Raw genomic sequence first — 26,360 nt, 5'->3', positions numbered from 1 at the left:
CTGCGATAATAGCCTATCGCCACCCTTGGTAATATGCCCCATAGTGCTTGCCAGAAGCACCCACCACTGCAACATAGATAAAGAGAGACGGTAAAGAGACACGGAGGAGGCGACATCACTTGCTGGTGTGAATCGTGCAGCAGAAATATTGCTCCTTTATATTAATAGGTAAAATAATAAGAAGAACGATCTCTAAGTGGAGCGGGCCTTTGTGTTCAATCCCCTTTCCCCTTGTTTGATGAATGACTTTGAGACTAATATGGAAGTGCCAAAGAGATGTGGTTCATAATATTATTGCTTTTACTCTTATGTTAATGTATAATCCGTTAAGCTACTTTTATTACACAAACACTATTGTTTGCGAAACCAATATTTTATGAGGGTGATGACATACCGACGAGTTATTGTACAACATTTGTGAAAAAGAGGCCCCTTCCACTCCCGTGGCGTGCACGCAGTGGCGCGCACCAGGATCCGCCCTTGAGCGGTGGGACATTTCTGCGGCCGGACTAGCCGCATAACATCAAAAAACCAGGGTGTCACCAAGAAAACATCACACCTGGAAGGGTTACCGCACAACACCACCAGCAGCAGCATCCAATACGAGCTCTGACAACTTCCAATTTGCATATTGCCACACGCGTTTCAAGCCGTAGCCCTTGATCACTGGCATGCAACTGACAACATGAGGCAGAGAGGTTAATTCGGAACACCTTTATTCAATTCAGAGTCCCTCCCATGTGGGCGTGAGCAGGCATGGCATTGTGGTAGATGCAGTCCATCTGCTGAGACTCCCGTCCCAAGTAAAACCAAGTGGCTCTGCTGCCTCATGATGATGTAAATGTCAACTCGGCTGGGTGGAGGTGACCAAGAAACACACGGTGTTGCTCCCAATATGATCTGGCGGTGAGGCCCCTTCCACTCCCGTGGCGTGCACGCAGTGGCGCACACCAGGATCCGCCCTTGAGCAGCGGGACATTTCCGCGGCCGGACTATCCGCACAACATCAAAAAACCAGGGTGTCCCCAAAAAAACATCACACCTGGAAGGGTTACCGCACAACACCACCAGCAGCAGCATCCACTACGAGCTCTGACAACTTCCAATTTGCATATTGCCAATACGCGTTTCAAGCCGTAGCCCCTGATCACTGGCATGCAACTGACAACATGAGGCAGAGAGGTGAATTCGGAACACCTTTATTCAATTCAGAGTCCCGCCCATGTGGGCGTGAGCAGGCATGGCATTGTGGTAGATGCAGTCCATCTGCTGAGACTCCCGTCCCAAGTAAAACCAAGTGGCTCTGCTGCCTCATGATGATATAAATGTCAACCCGGTTGGGTGGAGGTGACCAAGAAACACGCGGTGTTGCTCCCAATAACATCTGGCGGTGAGGCCCCTTCCACTCCCGTGGCGTGCACGCAGTGGTGCGCACCAGGATCCGCCCTTAAACGGTGGGACATTTCCGCGGCCTGACTAGCCGCATAACATCAAAAAACCAGGGTGTCCCCAAGAAAACATTACACCTGGAAGGGTCACTGCACAACACCACCAGCAGCAGCATCCACTACGAGCTCTGACAACTTCCAATTTGCATATTGCCATACGCGTTTCAAGCCGTAGCCCTTGATCACTGGCATGCAACTGACAACATGAGGCAGAGAGGTGAATTCAGAACACCTTTATTCAATTCAGAGTCCCGCCCATGTGGGCGTGAGCAGGCATGGCATTGTGGTAGATGCAGTCCATCTGCTGAGACTCCCGTCCCAAGTAAAACCAAGTGGCTCTGCTGCCTCATGATGATGTAAATGTCAACCCAGTTGGGTGGAGGTGACCAAGAAACACGCGGTGTTGCTCCCAATAACATCTGGCGGTGAGGCCCCTTCCACTCCCGTGGCGTGCACGCAGTGGTGCGCACCAGGATCCGCCCTTAAACGGTGGGACATTTCCGCGGCCTGACTAGCCGCATAACATCAAAAAACCAGGGTGTCCCCAAGAAAACATCACACCTGGAAGGGTCACCGCACAACACCACCAGCAGTAGCATCCACTACGAGCTCTGACAACTTCCAATTTGCATATTGCCATACGCGTTTCAAGCCGTAGCCCTTGATCACTGGCATGCAACTGACAACAGGAGGCAGAGAGGTGAATTCAGAACACCTTTATTCAAATCAGAGTCCCGCCCATGTGGGCGTGAGCAGGCATGGCATTGTGGTAGATGCAGTCCATCTGCTGAGACTCCCGTCCCAAGTAAAACCAAGTGGCTCTGCTGCCTCATGATGATGTAAATGTCAACCCAGTTGGGTGGAGGTGACCAAGAAACACGCGGTGTTGCTCCCAATATGATCTGGCGGTGAGGCCCCTTCCACTCCCGTGGCGTGCACGCAGTGGCGCGCACCAGGATCCTACCTTGAGCGGCGGGACATTTCCGTGGCCGGACTAGCCGCATAACATCAAAAAAACAGGGTGTCCCCAAGAAAACATCACACCTGGAAGGGTTACCGCACAACACCACCAGCAGCAGCATCCTCTACGAGCTCTGACAACTTCCAATTTCCATATTGCCATACGCGTTTCTAGCCATAGCCCTTGATCACTGGCATGCAACTGACAACAGGAGGCAGAGAGGTGAATTCAGAACACCTTTATTCAATTCAGAGTCCCGCCCATGTGGGCGTGAGCAGGCATGGCATTGTGGTAGATGCAGTCCATCTGCTGAGACTCCCGTCCCAAGTAAAACCAAGTGGCTCTGCTGCCTCATGATGATGTAAATGTCAACCCGGTTGGGTGGAGGTGACCAAGAAACACGCGGTGTTGCTCCCAATATGATCTGGTGGTGAGGCCCCTTCCACTCCCGTGGTGTGCACGCAGTGGTGCACACAAGGATCCTCCCTTGAGCGGTGGGACATTTCCGCGGCCGGACTAGCCGCATAACATCAAAAAACCAGGGTGTCCCCAAGAAAACATCACACCTGGAAGGGTTACTGCACAACACCACCAGCAGCAGCATTCACTACGAGCTCTGACAACTTCCAATTTGCATATTGCCATACGTGTTTCAAGCCGTAGCACTTGATCACTGGCATGCAACTGACAACATGAGGCAGAGAGGTGAATTCGGAACACCTTTATTCAATTCAGAGTCCCGCCCATGTGGGCGTGAGCAGGCATGGCATTGTGGTCGATGCTGTCCATCTGCTGAGACTCCCGTCCCAAGTAAAACCAAGTGGCTCTGCTGCCTCATGATGATGTAAATGTCAACCCTTTTGGGTGGAGGTGACCAAGAAACACGCGGTGTTGCTCCCAATATGATCTGGCGGTGAGGCCCCTTCCACTCCCGTGGCGTGCACGCAGTGGTGCGCACCAGGATCTGCCCTTGAGCGGTGGGACATTTCCGTGGCGGGACTAGCCGCATAACATCAAAAAAACAGGGTGTCCCCAAGAAAACATCACACCTGGAAGGGTTACCGCACAACAACACCAGCAGCAGCATCCACTACGAGCTCTGACAACTTCCAATTTGCATATTTCCATACGCATTTCAAGCCGTAGCCCTTGATCACTGGCATGCAACTGACAACATGAGGCAGAGAGGTGAATTCAGAACACCTTTATTCAATTCAGAGTCCCGCCCATGTGGGCGTGAGCAGGCATGGCATTGTGGTAGATGCAGTCCATCTGCTGAGACTCCCGTCCCAAGTAAAACCAAGTGGCTCTGCTGCCTCATGATGATGTAAATGTCAACCCGGTTGGGTGGTGGTGACCAAGAAACACGCGGTGTTGCTCCCAATATGATCTGGCGGTGAGGCCCCTTCCACACCCGTGGCGTGCACGCAGTGGCACGCACCAGGATCCTACCTTGAGCGGCGGGACATTTCCACGGCCGGACTAGCCGCATAACATAAAAAAAACAGGGTGTCCCGAAGAAAACATCACACCTGGAAGGGTTACCTCACAACACCACCAGCAGCAGCATACAATACGAGCTCTGACAACTTCCAATTTGCATATTGCCATATGCGTTTCAAGCCGTAGCCCTTGATCACTGGCATGCAACTGACAACATGAGGCATAGAGGTGAATTCGGAACACCTTTAATCAATTCAGAGTCCCACCCATGTGGGCGTGAGCAGGCATGGCATTGTGGTAGATGCAGTCCATCTGCTGAGACTCCCGTCCCAAGTAAAACCAAGTGGCTCTGCTGCCTCATGATGATGTAAATGTCAACCCAGTTGGGTGGAGGTGAGCAAGAAACACGTGGTGTTGCTCCCAATATGATCCGGCGGTGAGGCCCTTTCCACTCCCGTGGCGTGCAAGCAGTGGCGCGCACAAGGATCCGCCGTTGAGCGGCGGGACATTCCCGCGGCCGGACTAGCCGCATAACATCAAAAAAACAGGGTTTCCCCAAGAAAACATCACACCTGGAAGGGTTACCGCACAACACCACCAGCAGCAGCATCCACTACGAGCTATGACAACTTCCAATTTAATATTGCCATACGCGTTTCAAGCCGTAGCCCTTGATCACTGGCATGCAACTGACAACATGAGGCAGAGAGGTGAATCTGGAACACCTTTATTCAATTCAGAGTCCCGGCCATGTGGGCGTGAGCAGGCATGGCATTGTAGAAAAACAGACATTTGAGGTGCGCAGATCTAGATTGTCGCTGGTGTGGAGAGTGCTCTAACAGCAGCTGCTTTCCACCTAAACTGGAGAGCTGCCCAGAGTTCTCTCCTTCTGTTTTGCATAATTTATGCGTCACTCTATGCCTGAAAGGGTTTTGTTTTGACTTATACTGGGTGCTCCCTTGTGTCTGGACAAAGCTATACCTCTCTGAAGAGCTCTAATTAGAGCGAAACACTGTGTATGGGGTTGCTTTTACTCATTTCAGGTTAGCTTGAGTTGGTATGTTACCAATTCAAAGCTGTAATACTGTGCCTGGAGTGATAAATGGCTTTTGTCATTTTACAGCTTGGCAAGGACAGCACTGTGCTAGTCCTGTGCTTAAAGACATTGCTGTAGAAATGGCAAAATACTTTGTCCTTTTCTATCTCGGCATTGATAGCACTGTGCTAATCCTAGGCTTAAAGACTTTGATAGAAAAACAGATATTTGAGGTGAGCAGATGTAGAGTGTCGCTGGTGTTGAGAGTGCTCTAACAGGAGCTGCTTTCCACCTAAACTGGAGAACTACCCAGAGTTCTCTCCTTCCTTTTTGTATATATATATATATATATATATATATATATATATATATATATATATATATATATATATATATACACACACACACACGAGGGGGGCCTGAGGAGATTTAATGGACCAGCAAGGGCACACTCCCCAATTCAAGTCTCAATAACACGCAAAGAGCCCTCGGGTCCGAAGTCACTATCCCCAATGATCACTACTCAGTGCGACTGCATCTTATGTCGCCAGTAGCAGTACACGTCATTTGTTTTTAACCCTAGCACAGGGTATCAATAATAAACTGAATCTGGCTAACCTTGTACCTAGTTTTAACCACTTATCCGCCAGCACTGGACTTTTCCCATCATACACACAGCTCACATTGGGTTTTAGGAATACCACTCTCACTTCAAACATCTCTGAGCTCCTCCCTCACAGCGAGGGGGTTGACCAGGCTTCATGATGTGAGGAGGATTCCCCATGATGAAGCATGACAACTCTGGTGTATGAGGGAAACCATATTTAAAAGGCAACCCCCACACTCCAGAATAGTTGTTCCCACTTCTGGACTACCACTGCGTAATTTTGGACCCGAGGGCTATTTGTGTGCTACAATATGGAGGTGCCTGTCTTGGGGTACCCTGCACAGACCTTAAAGGCCTTCTGCAGGTGTGAGAAGAGGAGGGCTCAGGCTTGCTTGGGAGCTAGAGGATCAATCAGGAAGGCACAGATTGATGGCACAGAGCAGGGAAGCTACTCCTGTAGACCAGAATGTCCTTGGAGTCAGACAGACTCAATTCACACCTTGCAGGTCCAGATGCACATAAAAGGAAAGCACGTTTAAGTCAGCTTGGGAGGAAGTTTTTAGTGCTAGTAGCACTTGCCTCACTGTCTAACAACACTTTGCATCGTGCTGCTTTTCAGCTTTCCCTCCAGTCTGCTCATTGGCCTCCCATGCATGCACATCCTTATTTTCTTCCCTCTCTGTTCTTTTCGGGTTAGATACCAGAGTGTTCCTAAGTATTGCCTTGCTCATCCCTTCTCTTCATCTCTACTCTTTCTTCAGTCTACTGCCTCCTACCTTGAGGACTCTTGGAAAGTTTTGAAAATTCTTGTACTTACTTTAAACATCCTCCTCCACACTGGTACCTTATGTTCAATAAGTCCTTCTAATGGAAGTCAGTGAGTACAGCTACAAGGGGGTTATTGGTTGTCTAACTGTATTGTAATATTTCTTATACTTGCCTAGTATATGAATTCAATTGCTAGCGCACTGGAAACCTTCTTCCTGAGTTTATCCTTAGAAACCCATGCCTCATTCCAAACTACTTGTATGTGCTGGTGTAATCCGGAAAATACTTTAAGTCTCTATGCCTCCTTCCTCCATACCCCCTTTCCCCTAGAAAATATCTACCATGCAGACTCACACCAATAATAGGCGAAGCGGATACTACCAGGGAGCGCAGGTTATCGGAAGACATCAATTCTACCTAGAACCATGACACATAGCCTGATTTCTCCCCTCTTTTCGTAATTTCTGAACATTTTCAGGAGGTGTAACTCTAGATTCTAGAGGTGTGTGCCTTTCCGTACTAGTATTTGTGAGGACCAGAACCAACTGTACTTATAGAAACTCTCCCACGTTCTTCAGTGCGCTCATAGGTGCCAAGTGTCCCAGGCCTCTTCTACTTTTCACCCTCCTGTGGATTATGCTCCTAACACTGAGCCTGTGGTTTGTGTTTGAGAGACTCCAATCCTCCTGTTTGTTTCTCCCACATGCCACTGTGCTGAAATCCCTCCGCGCTGCAAGCTGTAGGACCTAACTTCGATTGCTTGGTAGAGTGATAAGGCAGTTGATGAGCGGATTCTCTGTGGTGAAAACACTAACATCTCTTGCCTGAGAGTCTCTCACTGCCATAGTCAGTGAAAGTGGCTACAATTTGCTGTGGTACTAATTATAACTATAGGTATGTAGTGTGGCAGAGCTTCCATGTGGGAGCATCTAGCACTCGCTGTAAATGTAATCACCTAGAAAAGCTAGGCCTTTGTTTGTTCTAATCAGTTATTCCACATCCCTGCAAGGCTATTAGCCAAACATGGTACATTTCTTTAACTAATACACTCCTTGACTAAATACAGCAAGCCAGCTAAAAAAGATGAATATGGCCAGAGGGAACACCCTATAAAATATAGGCATCACTAATATTCAGTAGTGCTTTTCAATTAAACACAATAAGTAAATGCAATGCGAAGCATACAAAATAAGCCAAACATTTCAATAGAGCTTGTGGGGTTGACATTTCAAACGAATAGTCCAAACGCAGTGTTCTGGGAAACTTACAATAAATCCCATATGGGAAACGGAACATATACTTGCAAGCAATGGAGCCAAATATGTGAGGGATTTTGATATGTATCCAAGAAATGTTGGCAAAAATTGATATTCACTCCTACTTTTTATTTTTTCAATGAACTCAGAACATTTGTTTCTGATTCAGCCAGTCCTGGCTTTACAGCCAACACTCTTTCTATCCTGGTATTTACAGCCAACAATTACAATGTTAAAAGTGAAACTAAAAGTCACCAAAATGTTATATGCTTTTGGCTGAAATAATAGGACTGGCATATAAAATCGCGCAAGACATTCGCCGTCTTGGTAGCTGTGAACATAATTGACATGTACTTTTAAACAGCCACTAAAACATATGATTTTACATGCCAACATTTCGAACTAGGAAGTAGGGAGATACTGAAAAATAAACAGTGCAGTTTATTATCCTCTTTGACTAACGTTGAAAAAGAGGCTATCTCAGGAGGGCGATAGCTAAAACAAAGCCATTTTTGGCATCAAAATCAGGAATCTCCCGCCTGAATAAGTCTGTTGGCATGGATGGTGAGTGCCAACATTTTGCTTGCAGTCCTGTCACACTGGAACTCTATGTTGTGAGTTTGTATCAGAATTGAAGTGAAGAGGTGTTAGTAGATATTTGGAGGCCCCCAACAGACAAGTAAGTACTCCTAGCCAGAACGGATCTTGATAGACTTTGGCACTATCTCAGGCATTCCCATATCTCAAAAATTATATCCACAATCTCCCTTCTCACTATCCCATGAGAGTTACCCCTCCAGACAGCATTTCTCTCTCATTTCTTCCTCCCTTCCACCTTCCCTCTTTATGTCACTCCTCGTTAGTCTGACCCCACCTGCTTCTCGTCCTCTCCAACCCCTCCTTGTTCCACTTTCTTTTACTTCTCCTCCCTTTTATCCCTCCATCCTGGTAGGTTGTCATCAGCGCAGCAGAAAACAAAAGATGGTCTGTACTGTAGGCGCATTTGCCTTCTTTACCACTCTGTTTTCCTTTTTATCTGAAATTAAGGCCAGTTGGCATAGGAGAATTTGTTATAATCCTTCGACTCTTGTTTGTGTCATAGAATCAAAGGAAAGACTAAATGGAAGGCCCCATCATTCGACAATCATCACACTGAGAAATAAAAAAAAGGATCATAGGGATGGCATGGAAGCCTTTCAATGTTTTCAATGTAGTCCAGTCTTGGGGCCTTATTTATGAAGGCCTTGCGCCGCCGGTGCGTCATTTTTAACATGGGGAAAAAGTGACGCACCGGCGGCGCAAGGCCTTCATAAATCTGCCCCTTGGTTTCTTAGGTTGGATGGACTTTAATGTGCTAAGGTTGCTTCTATGTTAGCACGTTAAACTCAGACCTTTTAGGTTTGCCAAGCCCTGTCTAATAACGTCTTGTCCACATCCTTTTCAAGTGTAGTCTAGATCGCCCTTTAAGGTTGGGTGATGATTAAGATTACCAAATGTGTCACTTACCAATTTGCATTCCTGAGCTTTTCGTTAACCACCTGGTGCATTTTGGGAGTTATATTCTTGGTTAATTTCAACTTAACGTGTTGAGCTAACAAAACTGAAAGCAAGGGTTTCTAAAACGAAAGTTCAGGAAGGACAGGAACAAAGGGCCTCATTTACGAGGCCTCAGCGGCACTTTTGTGTCACCGGAGCGGCACTTTTTTGACGCTCCGGTGGCGCAATCTGCTGCAGAACATTCATAATTCTAGAGACAACCGCCCATTAACAAGAAATGTAATACAGTTGTTTCTAGATACAAAAATAAGTTCCATAAACAGATTCAATGCTCAGAGTTTTCAATTGCATTACTACAATTCGAACAAAAGCTTGAATTACCCCAGCCAGAATGATTTAAAAAACCAAAGATCAAGCGAGCAAACAAACAATGAACTGAAACTAACAATGAGCAAATAAAAAGAATGCACTCAAAACCAGGTGTTAAAAACTGACAGCAAAACATATAGAGACATATGCTGGCAAGCAAACAGTGACCAACATTAATATATCACCTTTAGATCACTTCTTATTAAAAGCAAAACACAACTGCAGCCAAAACAAAAATACTCCAAAAGCACAGTGTAACAGGTCAGACTGTATGTCGATGACGTTATAATCCCGTAAAATATGGGATCATCATGAGGACTGAGGATCATTAGCCTGGCATGATATCAATTGATATATTACATGAAGCACCTGATTTTTCAACAATCAGTAATTAAGAAAACAGCAGGCTTTCTCAACGCAATTAGTACCTGTTCATGAGTATAATACAAAGATGAAGCACAAGATAGTGCACTGTTGTATCCAAACATTGCGGCTGATTTGGGAGAAATCTAAATATACACCCATATAATGATACAATCAATTTTAGCACTGCTTCAAATTGACACACTTTTTCAATACGGTGTGAGAGTAAACCACAAGTGGAAATCAATGCCTCAATAGAGAAGCGGTTCCGAATTAAAACGAATTTGTGTCATGCTGACTCGACAGCAATGTGCAAAGAATTACTCAAGTACCCTTGGTCCCTTACGATCTTTGGGTTTCCATAGTGTACATATACTAGCAGCATATTTACAAGGCCACGCTTAGCCACTTTACATGGCCTTGTATATATGAGCCTCTTTCACACAGAACACTGTGTGAAAGGGGCGTTCCATGGGTGTTGCTGTGGGAGTTCCCACACAATACCAATGGAATCCAAAGCATTCGCCGATTTACGAGGAATCGTAAACCTGGGAATGCTGCCCAGGGGAGGCATAGTAGTGGCGCAATTCAGCAGCACACATAGCAAGAGGACAATGCCATCAATAATTGTTTTTGTGCAGGAAGGTGTCTCTTCCTGCACAAAGACAATCATCCCTGCAATGCAGGCACCCTTGCAACATGACAAACGGTGACTGCATTGGCGTACGGCTGCTATATGTGGACCTGCGCAGGGGAGAAGGACGGGAATGTGCTGTATCTTGTAGGTACAGTGCATTCCAGCCCTTTTTCTTATGACGCGCAACAGCCCATCAGGAAGGCCTGCTGCGCTGCCGGGCATCAAAAGTTTGTAAATGAGGCCCATAGTGTCATTGGTGACATGTAGTCATTTGTTAACCTCATCTATGATACTCTCTCATAATCCTACTAAATTAATAGTTGTTTTTACCTTTTCTTTCGTTTGAACACAACTACTGTAGGGTGAATTTATCTTGTTAGATCAGAGAGTGTGTGTCCACTATATTCGCCACACTTCATGTACTCTAGAGTAGTCTTTTAAATCTGTAGGCACATAGCCACAGGTTCAAGAAAAGTGGTATGCTTTTAATGGCATGCACGTCAGGCTGTTGCTGAGTAATAATTTACAGGTCGTATGATATATGGATTGTGCTTCTTAGACTAAGAATTGTGATGTTAATACAATACCACTGTTTTACATCAAACATGTCGGTTTGTGTGACTTGTATGTTCTCTGCCTGATTTTATGACAGTCAGTTTTTTTTAGCAATGACTGTGTTTGTTATTGCAGGTTCGAATCGGTTACCACAAAGCACAGTAAAAGTAAGGTTCTGTGCAACTGTTAATTTCCCAAGTAACTCAGAAATGGCGAAACCCTTTGTGGCAGTTGTTGCTATTCTGTTGGTGTTTGGTACTTTTGTATGTGAGGGGTGCAGTCTTTGCAAAGTACAGAGGCATTTTAGCAGGTCTTCGTTTCTCGGAGCCCATTGCCTCTAGTGAGTCATAGCCAGGATGAAGTTATCAAAGTTGCAAGAAGTGTTTTCAGATGCTTGTTCTAAAATTGTACAATAGCTTGGTTGACAGGCCACGTCTCTAGAGAGGAATCGGGGTGACTCTATTGGTTAAGTCTGCATTGTTTCAAAGCATTCTCCATGGGTCTCGCCTCTTTATGCGTCACATGGTAATCCTGTTTTGGCTGATACCACGAGTTACTGGCCTACTCAGGATTACAAGAGCTTTTCACCTGGACACTTTGGCTGGGTCAGTAAAAATGGGGATTCAATGTAGGACCACTGATTCCCGCATAAAATTGCCAAAAATCCTGTAATCTAGAACATTTCCGCCCTTCCTCCACATAATTACAAATGTCACAGCAATTGGTCATTGGTAATTCTGGTGGGGGCGCGGCGGAGCAAGACACAAAACTGTCTGACTTTGCTCCTGCAGTGTCGAAAATAGAGATCTCAGAATTGTGGTCATTCCCTTGATTGTTGGCCAAGGTATCAAAAAGTCTCTTTATTTGCTCCAGGTAGCTAATCTTTTGGGTCAAACCTTATGAGACCTTCTTCCACCAGACTGGGATGCAATTTTTAAAAGCAGCACCAATGGCTTTATCAGGGCACCACTAGGGCCAAGATTTACTAAGGCTTTGCACCGTCGCAGAGCGACACATTTAATTTACTTTCCAGAGCAGATGGTATTTTGTGCTAAAAAGGTGCCTTTTTCTGAGCCCAAACCCCACTTTGCGTAGCGTTGCACTGCTTTGCATCAAAGGGATATTAATTCAGCAGTGGCGGCTTGCAGATGGAGTGCTGTAGGGCGGGGTGGGGGAAGGGTAGCATCGCCGAGTTAGCGACGCAGCGAGCGCAAGCTAAATAGTTGTATTTATTTATTTACTTACTTTACTTCTGGCCATCGTACGTCCGACTCAACTACCCCCCCCCCCACCCTGCCCCTCCCCTGCCCGCCCCATCGCCCACGGCGCTCCCTCCACATGCCGCCGCTGATTATTTGGGTAAACCAACTCCAACACCTTTAGATGTTGCTGCAACGCCTCATCTATGAAGATAGCCAGACTAGTCACCGCCTTGAATCAGGTGCTAACAAGGGGGATATGTGCTAACTCTCAAAAAAATACACATTGTATTGTGCTGAAGTGCACAGCCCACATGCAATACAAGGGATCCTTCTTAGTTTGTCAAGGCATGGGACTATGCACTGGAAGGGTGTGCTTCTCCTGCAAATTTTATACTAGATAGCGTACATTCATCTTAGCCCCATGCAAGACTGTGCACCACAGGGGATGGCAACATGAAGGACAATTAGTGGGTATGGCTCTGTGCTCTTTTTCCCCTTTAAACAATGCAGCACAGCACTGTGCATCAAATCTGGTAGCGGCACTCCGTTGCATTGCACGAAAAAGTAAATCTAGCTCCAGGTTTCTTCTCCTCAGCAGTAATTCAGTAGCTCGAGGTGGAGGTGAAAATCATTTCCTACACATCCTGTGATGGAAATTAGGGGAGTAAAGCCTTCATTGCGAACTGTTTGCAATTTCCTGGTATTACTGAAAATGAGATTGTGAATGGTCATGAGAGGTTAGACTGAAGCAGTTTGGATTTCTGGACTTCAGTTTTGTGCTCTGCTACTTTTTTCTCACTGGGCATGTGTTGGTTGGGAGATTAGTACTGGCCAGAGTTTGTCTCTGTCGCCCGCTGTATATGTCTATATTGTTCCCAGGGTTTATATGCCCAATTGCTGCATAATTATATTGTTTTTAGAGTTGCATGTCACTATGCAGAGGTTAACATTGACTGACAAAAATATTTTATCATTGATATTGACTACTAACATAGTGTCAAAGTGCACAAGGAGAAGTATAGACTACCTATTTTCAAAGGTAAGTCGATATAGACAAGTGTAGATTCAGGGTCTGATTGTGATCTATTTATTGCACCTGATAAATAACCAGGCCACAGGGTACGTTAACGAGTTACTGCTTGGCAGTTTTGGTTGGTAAATAACTAATTGAAGACCTTTATGGTCAATTCCCCCAACTATGAGTTTCTAAGAATTTGAATGAAGGCATCATATCACACTGCCTTGGCTTTGCCCTTTGTTAAAATTGCACGCCTTCCAGGAAAGAAACATCCTGGATATTATAATAGGAAGAAGGGCCTGCTGGTAAATGAGCATTGCAAAGATTGCTTTGAAATCGATTACTTGTATTATTTTATTATTTTATTATTATTATTATTATTTGTCGGATTTGTAATGTACATAGCTGCCCCAGCGACGAGGCGTCCCAGCACAACCTCAGACTCCTCAGCGAGAACCAGAAAAGCTAAAGATTACACAGGGAAAAGCCAGGTCTTTATTGCTTTTCAAAAGGCAAGGTGGCTCTGAATGGCTCTGATGGACACAGGGAGCGAATTCCAGAGTTGCGCAGCCAAGCTGCGAAAAGAGCGACCACCCGCTCTGGCTTTCAAGACACGAGGAGTACAGGCCAGCGCTAAGTCAGCTGATCTCAAAGGACGTTGTGGCACATAGAACTCCAACAAATTAGCCAACCCCAGGGGCGCTTGTGACGTCAGAATCCAATGCGACACAGAAAGCGACTTGAATTAAGTGCGCTTCTCAACAGGCAGCCAATTAAGTTTGAAAAGCACATGTGAGACTGAGCAGGATTTCGGGAGAGCCACCAGAATGCGGGCTGCTGTATTCTGTACTCTCTGTAAACGCTTACCACGGGCCTTGTTGGCTCCCAAATATAGGCAGTTGCCATAATCCAGTCTGGATAGAATTACAGCCTGGATAATAGTTTGGAGCACCTTTAGAGGAAAGAAACCCAGCAACGGCTTCAAGCCTTGCAGAAACCCAAAACACGTCCCAGCCACTACCTTCGATTGGCAGTCAAATGTCAGGCCACTGTCAAACCACACGCCCAGGTTTTTCACAGTCTCCTTGGGCAGGTTTAAGGTGATCCGGACAACATTGCTCAGACCACAGTCCCTGATCCTTCCCAAACAATAGGATCTTGGACTTACTGGCGTTCAACTGAAAGCAGTTTAACGCCATCCAGTCCGTAATTGCTGAAAGATCCTCTTTAAACTTGTCCAGATTGATTCAGCATTTTTTGGAGAAAGCGATCACCAATTGGGTGTCGTCAGCATACGACACCAATGACAGGCCCCTTTCTTTGGCTAATGCAGCTAAGGGCCGGACATAGATGTTAAACAGTAAGGGGCTCAACTCTGAGCCCTGCGGCACCCCCTGGTACAAGGCGAACTCCTGGGAATGGAAAGGAGGCACAAGAACTTGGAAAGACCTCCCCTCCAGAAAGGATCGGAACCAATTCAGCGCCACATCCCTAATGCCAATTTCCTGTAGGCGTCTAAGAAACATAAATGCTTGTTAATAAATCCAATAATGTTTTCACGAAAATGCCGTCTCAGCAATCTAAAATATGTTTAATTTTTTTTTTAAATCTAGACAGCTAAACAAGAAAGTCCTTTCTTTAACTTATTTTTTTCAAAAATCGTTTTTATCTCTGAAAAACACATCCTTTCTATGCAAACTACAATAAAACGAACATGTAATTAAAAAAGGAATCTTGTGCGCTATTCTTCAGCACTACAATCTCAGGTTTCTCTTGATAGTTACAAACCAAATGACCTTTGTGCTTATGGTTTAATCAATTACTTAAACCCTTCGAAGTTATTCATTAACTCAAATACAGTCACCCCTTATGTACTCTCTACATATTAAGTAACTAGGAGATACTTTAGGATTCAGGACATTAGATGTTAAGAACATATTCAACATATTTTAGATTTTTCTGGAGCATAGGTGCCCTCTTGAAATAACCAGAGCTTTGCAAACAGTTTGCCCTGTCAAAATACATTTGTGTTACAAGTGAAATAACAGTTTACTACAAAGAAATATTAATTTCGTCTAGTTGGAATTACATTCAAATGTCCTAATGCAGAGAACGATCTTTACCTAATCCACTAAAGGGAATCTTTACACTATCTAGGCAACATTATAATAGGAGCAATCAACAACCTAAGTGCTCTGTCAATGTTCATAAAGTGTGTGGTGTCCATTGCATTCCTAGTGCAGCAATTTCTATAACGTTCAATGCGATTTAAATCAAAACTTTTTTTGTACAAATCTGCAAATTATGCAACAGATGGTGGTTTATGTAGAGAGTTTGTCAAATTCACATGTATGTGGAAAATGCTGCAGCTTCGCAATCCCATTTTTTCCATTAAGGCATAAATAACAGCTAGCAAATGTTCCCTTAAATTCACGTGCCAACCGGGGTGGCACTTCACTTTGTGGTATATCTACATGAATACCTATTATTCCATTGCTTAGCAATTGCTGACACTCGGAGTCGTAGTGAGCAGTCCTGCACAGTTACTTCCAAATGCCTTGAACACACAGGGCCTCATTTATGAGGCCGTGCGTCACTTTTATGCCGCCGGTGCGTCACTTTTTGTGACGCACCAGCAGCGTAAAAAAAGTGCCTTGTTGCATCATATTTACAAAGTGACGCATCTAGGTAGATGCGTCACTTTGTAAACCCCTGCGCTACATTATACCTACGCCAGGTATAATGTATGCAGAGGGCGTTCTGATGCAAGAAAGGGTCATAGAAGTGGCGCAGTGAAATCTATAGGATTTCACTGCGCCATTTCTAGGACACAAATGCGTCAATTTCTTACGCCTGCCTCACAGTAGGTGTAAGACTGACGCAGGCCCTTTCACATGGGGCGTGCCCCATGTGAAAGGACACATTGCTGACGTTGCATCACTTTTGTGACACACTCCAGCAATGCATCACTTTTGCGCCATACAGATACATCAGAAATACTGATGTATCGGTAACTCCTTGCGCCATGATGCGTCATACTGTAAATATGACGCATCATTGGTGTCGCAAGGAGAGCGCAGTGAAAAGTAACGCATCGCTGTTTTCTCGCAGCGATGTGTCACATTTCATAAATGAGGCCCACAAAGAGTAATGGAAAATATGCAAATATAAGGTAAGAAATGCTTCTAACGAGAAAGGACTACAAAAAATATCTGAAAGTGTACAATACATTTATTGAGGATGTTTTCTTAAAATGGACAGGAACACCGAAGAGATTGATTAAAATAATAAATGACTCGAATTAAGTGGATGGCAGGACTAAATTCACAAGTTATTCTTGCTCCGTGGAAATATATTTTTGGGCATACGCTTAGAATTGGCTACGGGGTTCTTCACAAAACCAAGTGGTAGGAACATGTTATTTCATAGCTCACATTTTTATGAACAGCTTTTAAGAATTAAGAAACAATTTAATAGAGAGATAAACACGCAACAAAAAAAGATCTTAAGAAATAAGTTCTTGGCAAAAGTATAGGAGTATCTGAACGCACTGTTAAAAAGTTGAAGACCATGATTAGAGAATATTTTTTTTTGGCAGTAAAAGTAGGGAAAACAGAAGGCATGGCATTTTTTGTTTAAATCTGTTCCTGACTGAGTCAGCAAACAGGAAAACATATTATCAAACATTTCCTCATGATAGATATAGATGAAGAGTTAAGAAAATGTTCAAGAGAAACCATTATTTACTTATGAATAGGGCAAAAAAATCAAAGCGATGTTAAAGTCAGCTGATAGTAGAGAAACGTTCACTGAAACACGCGATTCTAGCTACCAGTATGGAAGGTACTCACTATTGCTTGAATCACTTTCATTGCAGTAATGTAATGAAAGTGAATTGTGCTAATTGTTCATATGCTAGTAAAAATTTCACATTTGAGGCTGATTACAAGTTGCACGGTACTGAGGGTGTGGCAAAATTACATGCAATTTAACTATTACCATGTGGTAAATCTGTCCAAGTACCGTATATTTCAAGTTAAACACCCTCAAACGGAATTACCGCGTGTTATTGTCATAAAACCACACGGAATGGCCAATTCGATATGGTTTAAAGCAAGGGATAAATGTATTCAGAGACCTCTGGGAAGGTAGGAGGTGAGGGAGGCAAGTGAGGGACTGGGGAGGTGTATTCTACTAAAGGGGAACATTGTATGCCCCCCCATGTTAAAAAGCATGTGATTACTATTTCACAGGGAAACATGGTGGATCACTGGTAAGCAATATGCTCTCGGGTCACTGTAAGCTAACAATAAGTCTTTTCACCAAGAGACAGTTGGTGATGTCTGGTAGGCGACACCTAAAAAACACAAATGAGTGTATCTGAAATAGATGGTCCAGAAACAGCAGTTTAATCAACGTCTTGGATTAGCAATGTGTGATTTAATTGTAGCTTATCTTGAATAAATCCAATACACAAAAATGCCCACTTTTGACTTTCAATACAGTTTTTCTCATTCACCAATCTGTAATTCACTTAAAATAGTCAGTGAATTCCAGAATATCGCAATAAAAGATACAACTAATTTACATTTACAAAAACAGTTGTCCTACGAACACTCTCAAAATTCCAGCCAAAATGTATTTATTTTTATGTTAGTTAAACAATAGTTAAAAAGATAATCCTAAATTGTCGGTCATCAGCCCAGAGATCACTGGAGATATAGGTAGTGGCCATGGATGCTAATTAGGGATAGCCTCTGGTAGCAGCTTTAATTTATGTTGTTACTCCTTGTTTTGGAAACTACCATCTTTTGCATGGCATATCCCCAGATTTTTTACCTTCTTTTACTGAACAATTTTTTGTTGGCCGTAGGACTCTGTATTCTTTACTCTTTCTAAATAGCGGTAAAGTGATTTTGCTCATTCTTTAAACATAGTAAAATGTACATATTCTTAATTGGCACGTTTAATTTACTTGCGTGTTCCTAGTATGTGCTACTACATGTACCAAGGGCCAGTAAATGAAATGCTACTAGTGGACTGCTGCTCTTCTATGCCACCCACAAAATTTCCTCTATAAAGCATGTCTTCAGGCTTGCCCCCATAGCCTGGGTATGTAGTTTTAAACTGCCATTTTGACCTGGCAAAATAAACCTTTTGCCAGTCCTAAACATTCCTTTTTAATACTCATGTCACCCCAGGATAGGCCCTACATGTACCTAGGGTAGAGTGTATGGTATTTTAAAAGTAGGGCAGGCATATTTAATGTTTTGTGTGTTCTGGCAGTGACAAAACTCAAAGTTGTTTTTCACAGTAGCAAGGCTGGCTTTCCCGTATGGAAACACTGGGTTGCGTTATAACCATATATATTTCGTAGTTTCAGTTTGGGAGCAGCTAGAAAAATGATTTTAGGACTCATTAGAATAGTATTTTAAAATACATCGAAATGATCAAGTCAGACTTCATATTACTATGTTGATATTGACATTTTTAGAACGTTTTAGAAAGTTGTCATTTCCCTGCCTAAGATAGAAGGGCCTTTCTGCCAGTGTCCGGTATTATCTTACTGTTGAATGGCTTGTCTGTGGTAAGATGTGGATTGTTCCAGAAAGGGGACTCACGCTTAAAACTGGTGAGGTATTTTTACATTGTCACTGGCAGATGCAACTCACACATAGGCCTGCCTCTCTTTGTTTTCCTATTCAGCTTGGCTCCAAACTCGGTGGGAGGGGTGAGCTGCACCTGTACTAGTTTGGAGTGACCATAAGGGAGTGTTTGTACATTTCCATAATCACACCTCTAGGTGGGCACAGGGAGCTCTGCACATGGGAAGACGGGTTCTTTCATGCTGATTTTAGGTAGCGAAGGGTGCTATGGGATAGTTTTCAGTACAACTCACAGGAAGGGCTGCAAAAGTAACTAGGATTACCCAGGGTACTTTTACCCCTTTGCTTAGGGAGTGGCCAAGAGTTTGCCTCACCCACAGACTGGGACTGGGCATAAATGTGGTGACCCCGATACCCTCTTCTAATCACTCTGGACCTGTGGAAGAGGACTTGGCCTGCTGTCTGTTACATGAGAACAGTCTAGAAGACTGGGCTAAAGATTCAGGTTGCACAAGCTACATTATTTTCCACTGCAGCAAATTTGATCCTGCAGGATCTCGCGGAGAAAGTATTTGGCCTCGTGGAGCTCTCTTCAGCTATAGCCTGCCGCCTTGCCCCACTGGAATAATCTGAGCTCCCAAAAAGTGGGTAAGTCCGAAGATAGAAAATGTCACCAGGTTAAGACATGAAAAGTATCTAACCAGCAAGGGATCTTCTCTGGGCACGAATTTCAAATGTCTCCCACTCAGAGCTTTCCCGTCAAAAGTCATTCACTTCACTAAGACCTCGTCCAATGGCTATCTGATGACGAGGAGCCCTCTTCAGCAACAGCCTTCTGTCTTGCTCCACTGAGAATTTTTGACCTCCAGTCCCGAGACTAAGTCCAAAGGAAAATCTTTTTACCTAGATGAACCTGGTCCGTGTTTACAACCTGCTCTGTATTGTGGCCTGCCTTAAACCTTACACTTGTCCTGGTCAAGTGCAACCAGATGACTGCAGTTGAGCGCTTACCACTTTTTGACACTATTTTGCATTTTAATCTTTAAAAATTCATAATTCTTGTTCTAGTTGTTGGATTTTTGTTTAGGATTTTTCTTCTGTTGTGTTTTCACTTTATTACTGTTTGAGTACTCCATCAATTCTTTACACATTGCATCTAAGTTGAGCCTGACTGTTTAGTGACTATTGTGGTTCACCCTGACAAGGAATGTGGTTATCATCTGAGGTGGGTTCTCAAACCACCTCAACTAATACCCCAATTTCCCCGTCAAGTGCAACATCCAGAGAAAATCCTCCAAAAAGACCAGTTAGCACACCTAAGAATTCAGAACTGCGAAACGAGACACCAAACAACTGTAGAGGATATAGCATGCCAGAAAGGACACCTTTGACAGGGCAGCCTTCAAGACATCCCTCAACCTCTACCTCCACCTGTTGAGGGCAACAAAGAAGGCAGTGCTAGCTGCACGTATCGAAACCAGTGCCAACAACACCAAGGACATTTTCATCATTGTTAAGGAATTTTACAACCAGCTGCCAGTGAAAACAAAAGCAAACTCTCACAGGGGATGTGCGACAACCTCACTGAGATTGCAACCATATACAGGAACTTTGAACCCAACTCACACCTACAGACTTCCTTATCAGATACTCCACCACTTCAACTGACACGAACCACAGACTGACCAGCTGAACCCTCCTCTCCAACCAGGACACCACCTCCACCGTGAAATCCATCCACTCGGGAACTCCCACAGATCTATGCCTCAGAAACTAAAGGATCGTCCAGTCTAGGAACTCACAACCTGCTCAATCGCTCTATCACCACTGCAACGTTTTCCAATGCCTAGCAACAAGCCGAAGTGAGACAACTACTCAAAAAAACCTCTGCCGACCCCAGCAAAACTAAAAAACTACGGGCCAATCTCCCTGCTCTCACTCGCAACAAAGGTAATGGAAAAGATCATCAACAACCAACTTGTGACACACCTTGAGCAGAACAAGCTACTCAACGCCTACCAATCCAGCTCCCACAGCAATCAAAGCTCCGAACCATCCTGATAGCAGCCACCGATGACATCCAAACCCTCATCGATGAGGAGAAAAGCAGCACTAATCCTCCTCAACATTTTCTTTTTAGTGGGGTAACCCCGTGAACCCCAGGATCTGAGTAACGGTTAGCATAAACAACAAAATTCCTATCGATAATCAATTGCATAAATATCCAAGAAAAATTCAAGGTCAAACGAAGAACGGATCAACAGTAGCACACAAGAAGGTAGAAAAGACAGCCACGCAAAATCAATTATTTGAAACAATGCATGTAACTTGTATACTTTACCACAGGTACCTGAATAGATCTAGTAAACACAGTAAAGACCGTTCCCAGGTTAAGACCAAATCATAAAAAGTGAGGTGCCCAGTGATTTTTGGGCATCTCACAAAAAGTGATAGACTGGCATCACACTCAAACCTGAGTCATGCTTCATCATCTGCCAGTCCTCGCCCTCCAAAAACCGCGTTTGATGGAGGGCGGGCTTGCACCTGGAGACAGGGATGCACTTCTAAGTGAGTGGGGGCCCAGAAAAAGAAAGTGAATTAAAAAGCCATCACAGTGCACCCATAAATCCTTTATTCAAAAGGGAGACTGTGTGGGATTAAAATCAAGGATGCGGTGAATAAGGATACTATCTTCCCAACACCGCTGTGAAGTTTTGAAGATGGTCAAAATGTTTCTGCCTATTGTCCATATGGGTACATGGCATTCGTCAGGACCAAGTATAGAAAAGGGGGCTCCAATCTTACCAACTGTTTTGGCAGTGCCACTCTGTGGGAATAATCCCTATTACTCTCCACTGGGTTGGTCCATAGACCCTGCAATAAGGTTGACTTGCCTCATGGGAGGGGGAGTTTTCTCAGGAGGTCCCTGTGGTCACACTGTGGTCACGGAAGCTCCCGTGGATTCACCTACAATGCGCGTCTCTCCACCCCCCTGAATAGATCTACCCACAATGGATTAAATGTTGCTCCAAATATTGGGAACAAAGTGACACAAGTGTTTGTGTGGGGTGAACATGTGAGGGATAACGTAAATGTGTACGTAAATTGCGATAAAACATGCAACAGAGTGCTACAGCAGCCTGCAAGCTGACTGCCCAAAACAAAATGAAAGAATCCTCATGCAGGCGGAGTTCTAGATATTTCTTAGAAGGCCAAGGTGGATTATTGCTCTGGTGCAGGCAATGGCTATTGTCAACGTTTCGACTCAGATATTAGTGGCAGTTTGAAACCATTTCAGAGGGTCTTCATCAGGATGTGGGGGAGAGGCAACCTTGAGTCACATGAAAAAAAGGCCTTCCATGGAGTTTCTATGGAGTGAGAAAAGACGGCAACCCAGCTATTCTTTAGAGTGTTCAGAAACAGTAATTCAATATTGAGACCTTGATCTAAGCCCTTCAAAACATTAAATGTAAGGGAATGGGCAAATGGAGGATGAATCAGTCCTTCCAAAATGTTTTATGGAACTATTGATGCCCAGGCCGGTCTGTCACTTCAGTTGCAACCTCTAGCAGCTTTTGACACATTTTCCTACCTCACACTGATCAAAAGACTCCACCATATCAGCATCCAAGGGAACGCACTCAGATGGAACCACCTCCTCCCTTACCGGAAAAGAGATCACCTGTGGTGTCCCCCCAGGGCTCATTCCTCAGCCCCAGACTCTTTATTACACATATGAACCCACTGGTCAACATCGTCAGATCCTATGGCCTCAACATAATTTCCTACGCTGGTGACACCCAACTCATGCTCTCACTCACCGATGACCCCACCACCACCAGAACCAACTTTCACAGATGAATTAAAAGCATCGTCAACTGGATGAAGAACAACTGCCTGCAGCTGAACACAAACTAGACTGAAGTATTGATTTTCGGCAACATCCGTAACACATGTAACGTCTCCTGGTGTCCATCAGACCTGGAACCCACACCCACCCCCTCCGACCACACCAGAAACTTTAGAACCATCATTGACAACAAGCTCATAAATTAGATCACAGATCAACGCATCTCCTCCGTCTTCCTCACTCTGCACATGCTACATAAGATCTTCAAGTGGCTACATATACACACAAGATGCACTATGATACAGGCACTCATCACCAGCTGACTGGACTATGGCCATGCCCTCTATGTAGGAAACTCCACACATCTCCTACAGAGACATACAGAACGCCACAGCCAGACTCATCCTTGGCCTTTCCAGATAACCCACATCGTACTCCATCTCAGGCAACTCCGCTGGCTCCCTGTACAGAAGAGATGCCCATTCAAACTGCTAACCCACACACACAAGGTTCTACACAACCAACGGCCTCTCTATATTATTCGCTGCCTGAATTTTCACGAACCGTTGAGGAGACTACGTTCCACTGCCCTCTCACTTGCGCATACTCTCCGCATCAACCGAAGCAGAAGTGGAGGACGTTCTACCTCTCACATCACAGCAAACACCTGGAACATCCTCCCAATGCAACTCCGGACCATCACCTCAGTTCCAGAATTCCTCTTGGCCCTCAAGACCTGGCTCTTCGACTAAGCCTCTGCAAGTACCTGATACCCTATTGGGTGATTAGCTGTGCTTTATAAGTCCTGATTGATTGATTGATTGACTTTGTACACCTTGTTAATCCTAAACTGTCGTGTAGTTCTAATAAAAAATATACAGAATATGCGCATTTAGACAATATACACTGTAGGATTTGCGTCAGATGAACTCTGATCACCCCCACGGGGTATGTTAGCCTTTCTGTATCAGCTAGCTCACAGTGCCACTATAATCTCCTCTTACCAAGGAGAGAATAGTTTCTGGCAACCTTAAAACATAACAACCCTGATCCCTCAGGATCATTGAAACAATGTACTACCTTTCGCTCAGTCACTCGTGATTACTTAGTTTCTCTCCAAGAGCTACACCGCATAAAACAAGCTGGGCATTTTCAATATTCATTTATTGAACAGTTGTTGTTCTGGTGTAAAATAGATGTACTGGAACAACCATTAGACAGTATAGGATATAAATTATTAACAGTACTACGAAAGTAAAAGGATGGTAGAGTTCTACCATCTTACTAAAATTATGAATACATTCAGGTATATAAAACACATGATAAAAGATACGTACTTCTACGATGCCCCCTTAGCTAGATGTACCTAAATGTACGTAACATTGGTGTAGGTGTTAAGCCAAGAACTCCTCTAGGATCTAGTCAACCCAATTACCTTAAGTGAGAGTGTGGGACCCCGTCCTGGTCTCGAGTTGGACACCCTGCGAGGGATGTTGGACCACTGCGAGCTGGAGCGTCTGCAAGCAGGAACCTCAGCGTCTCTGGTCAGTGTGTCGGCCGGGAAGTCTCGGTCTCCTCTTTCTATCATAGCAAGATGTGATGTACATATACCCATAGGTCTCCCCAGGGGTCCTACCTTGCTGTGTTACTGTGTCTGCCGATGGTAGCCCTGCTGTGCTTCCAAGAACCCTCATGCATAATGTATGAGATTTGAAACTAGGGAAGACCTGCATTCTGAATGCAGTGTAATATCTAGGTAAACGGTCAGTCCCTATAAACCATGACAAGTGTAATGTAGGGAGAGAATATAGTTGAAGGGTAACGAGTTTACTGGGGCCTATATTATAGTACCTATATGGAATATAACACCCACTCCTCTTCCTAATGGACGACATAGTTATAAATTCTACACATACTACTAGGTGTTCTAGATCTGTGTAGGCAAATATACAAAACATTACTTTGTTACTGTGTTAAAAACATTCATTTAAAAACGTTTTCATAAAAATCCACAAAATGTTGTTAAAAAAAAGGAAAGTATTAGAAATTGACAGATAGGCTACTGCTCTAATATGTTCGTAGGTATAGTCCGAACTACTATAAGCATTTTGAAAGCCATACATATGTGACAGGAATGTCAATTTTGTTATAGAGTTTCAGTTTTCTGTTTTGTTTTTTAAAAAGTCCGAATTTCCTCCCAGCACACCACAGGCCAAATTAGTCATATGTTTATGTGTCCTGGCTGGTAGAGGCAACATTTTCGTATCTTGCTTCCGCAGTTGGCGGTTCCTCGAACACCTCGCAGATTATGTCTATTGAGCACAGATGATTTTCTGTACTGACCGCAGCCGGTGCTGGGACAACCGGTGCAGCCTGTGCGCCATCCAAGGCCTGGGTGTTAGAGGAGGAGCCGGTGTCTGTACCAACAGCTGCAGATATTATCTGCGGTGGCTCTCAGAATGCCGCCATCAATATGGGAATACGCTGGGGACACTGCAAAACATGGGCCATTATCGGTTCCAGTAAAGCATCAACATTCGGTCACAGACATGATGGGAGTGTCAGACAGAGATCCAACATGCATTATTCTCCACAAAACAGGTATCGAGGACAGGTAAGATGCAATCCGTCCAGACTGGTCTAAACGACTAGAACCAAGAAGCCCTTAGTTCCCTTAGGCGAGGTATGCCTAGAAGTTGTACCATGGGATCACAGTATTTTCTCTCCAGGAGTTCTGTTTCCATCTCCTTGGTGACTGGGACATCCATTATGTAGCAGAAAAACAACAATCAGGATGCCTGCTATTAGAAACAGGATCAGCAGCAGTCCTCCAAAAATGCTTCCCAATACAGAGTGTATAAAGTTTGGAATAACTTCGAGTACCATCCGAAAGGTGCTTAACAGCCCAGAACCTACATTCTTAAATAGGTGGCCAATGCCTGTCATATCAGACATGTTAAAGATACGATTTACCATTTCTGTAAAATGAAAAGGGCAGTTGGCACGTATAAGTGCCTGTATCTCTGCAGAAGACCTTGCTTCTTGGAGATCAAAAGTCTCTCGAGCGGAAGTTAAAGGCACAGATTTCTGTGTAAGCATGGCTTTCATTCTGCTCAAAGTATCAAACTGTATTAATGAAATATTTAATGAAGGCCATAGCAGAGCCTCCCTGACTGTATTTTTTGGGGGAAACAATGCTTGCATACAGAAAGTAACCCTGGAACTTACAGTTACCAGTTATGCAATGTCCGTAAGCATCCCACAGCAACCTTGATCGTTCAGCATCAAGTAACTCCCATTCTAAAGTAGTTTGAATACCGGAGTCAGGACAAGTTTGCTACTGAACCATTACTGGCCCCATGAAGCATTATATCCTGGCATATATGTGATCCACTTAACTTTTTGAAGTGGTTTTCCTAGGACCTAATAAGAAATCCCGCAGGTCCATATCCCCTGTGAGTAAGGATAAGTGTGGTTTCACTTGTGTGAGTGCTGAGGTTTGTAGCCAATCTAGGCATAACTTCCCAAAACTGTATGATGTCACTACCCCTGGATGTTGTCTTTGCACATAACGTGGATCTGGACTATTAATACTAAATCCTATAGTTTTACCTAAGAGTTTTTCTTGACAGTTGTTGGTGTCTATGGCCCAAATCAGCCATTCCTTCCATTCGGGATCTGATCTATTGTGCAACTTTTTTTGTGATGTTATATTATCCTGAGCGTGTGATGGTGCTGGCACAG

The sequence above is a fragment of the Lissotriton helveticus genome, chromosome 5_1 (genome assembly GCF_964261635.1).
Source record: "Lissotriton helveticus chromosome 5_1, aLisHel1.1, whole genome shotgun sequence".
NCBI classification, from domain to species: Eukaryota; Metazoa; Chordata; class Amphibia; order Caudata; family Salamandridae; genus Lissotriton; species Lissotriton helveticus.
Note: the sequence above shows the minus strand (reverse complement) of the source record.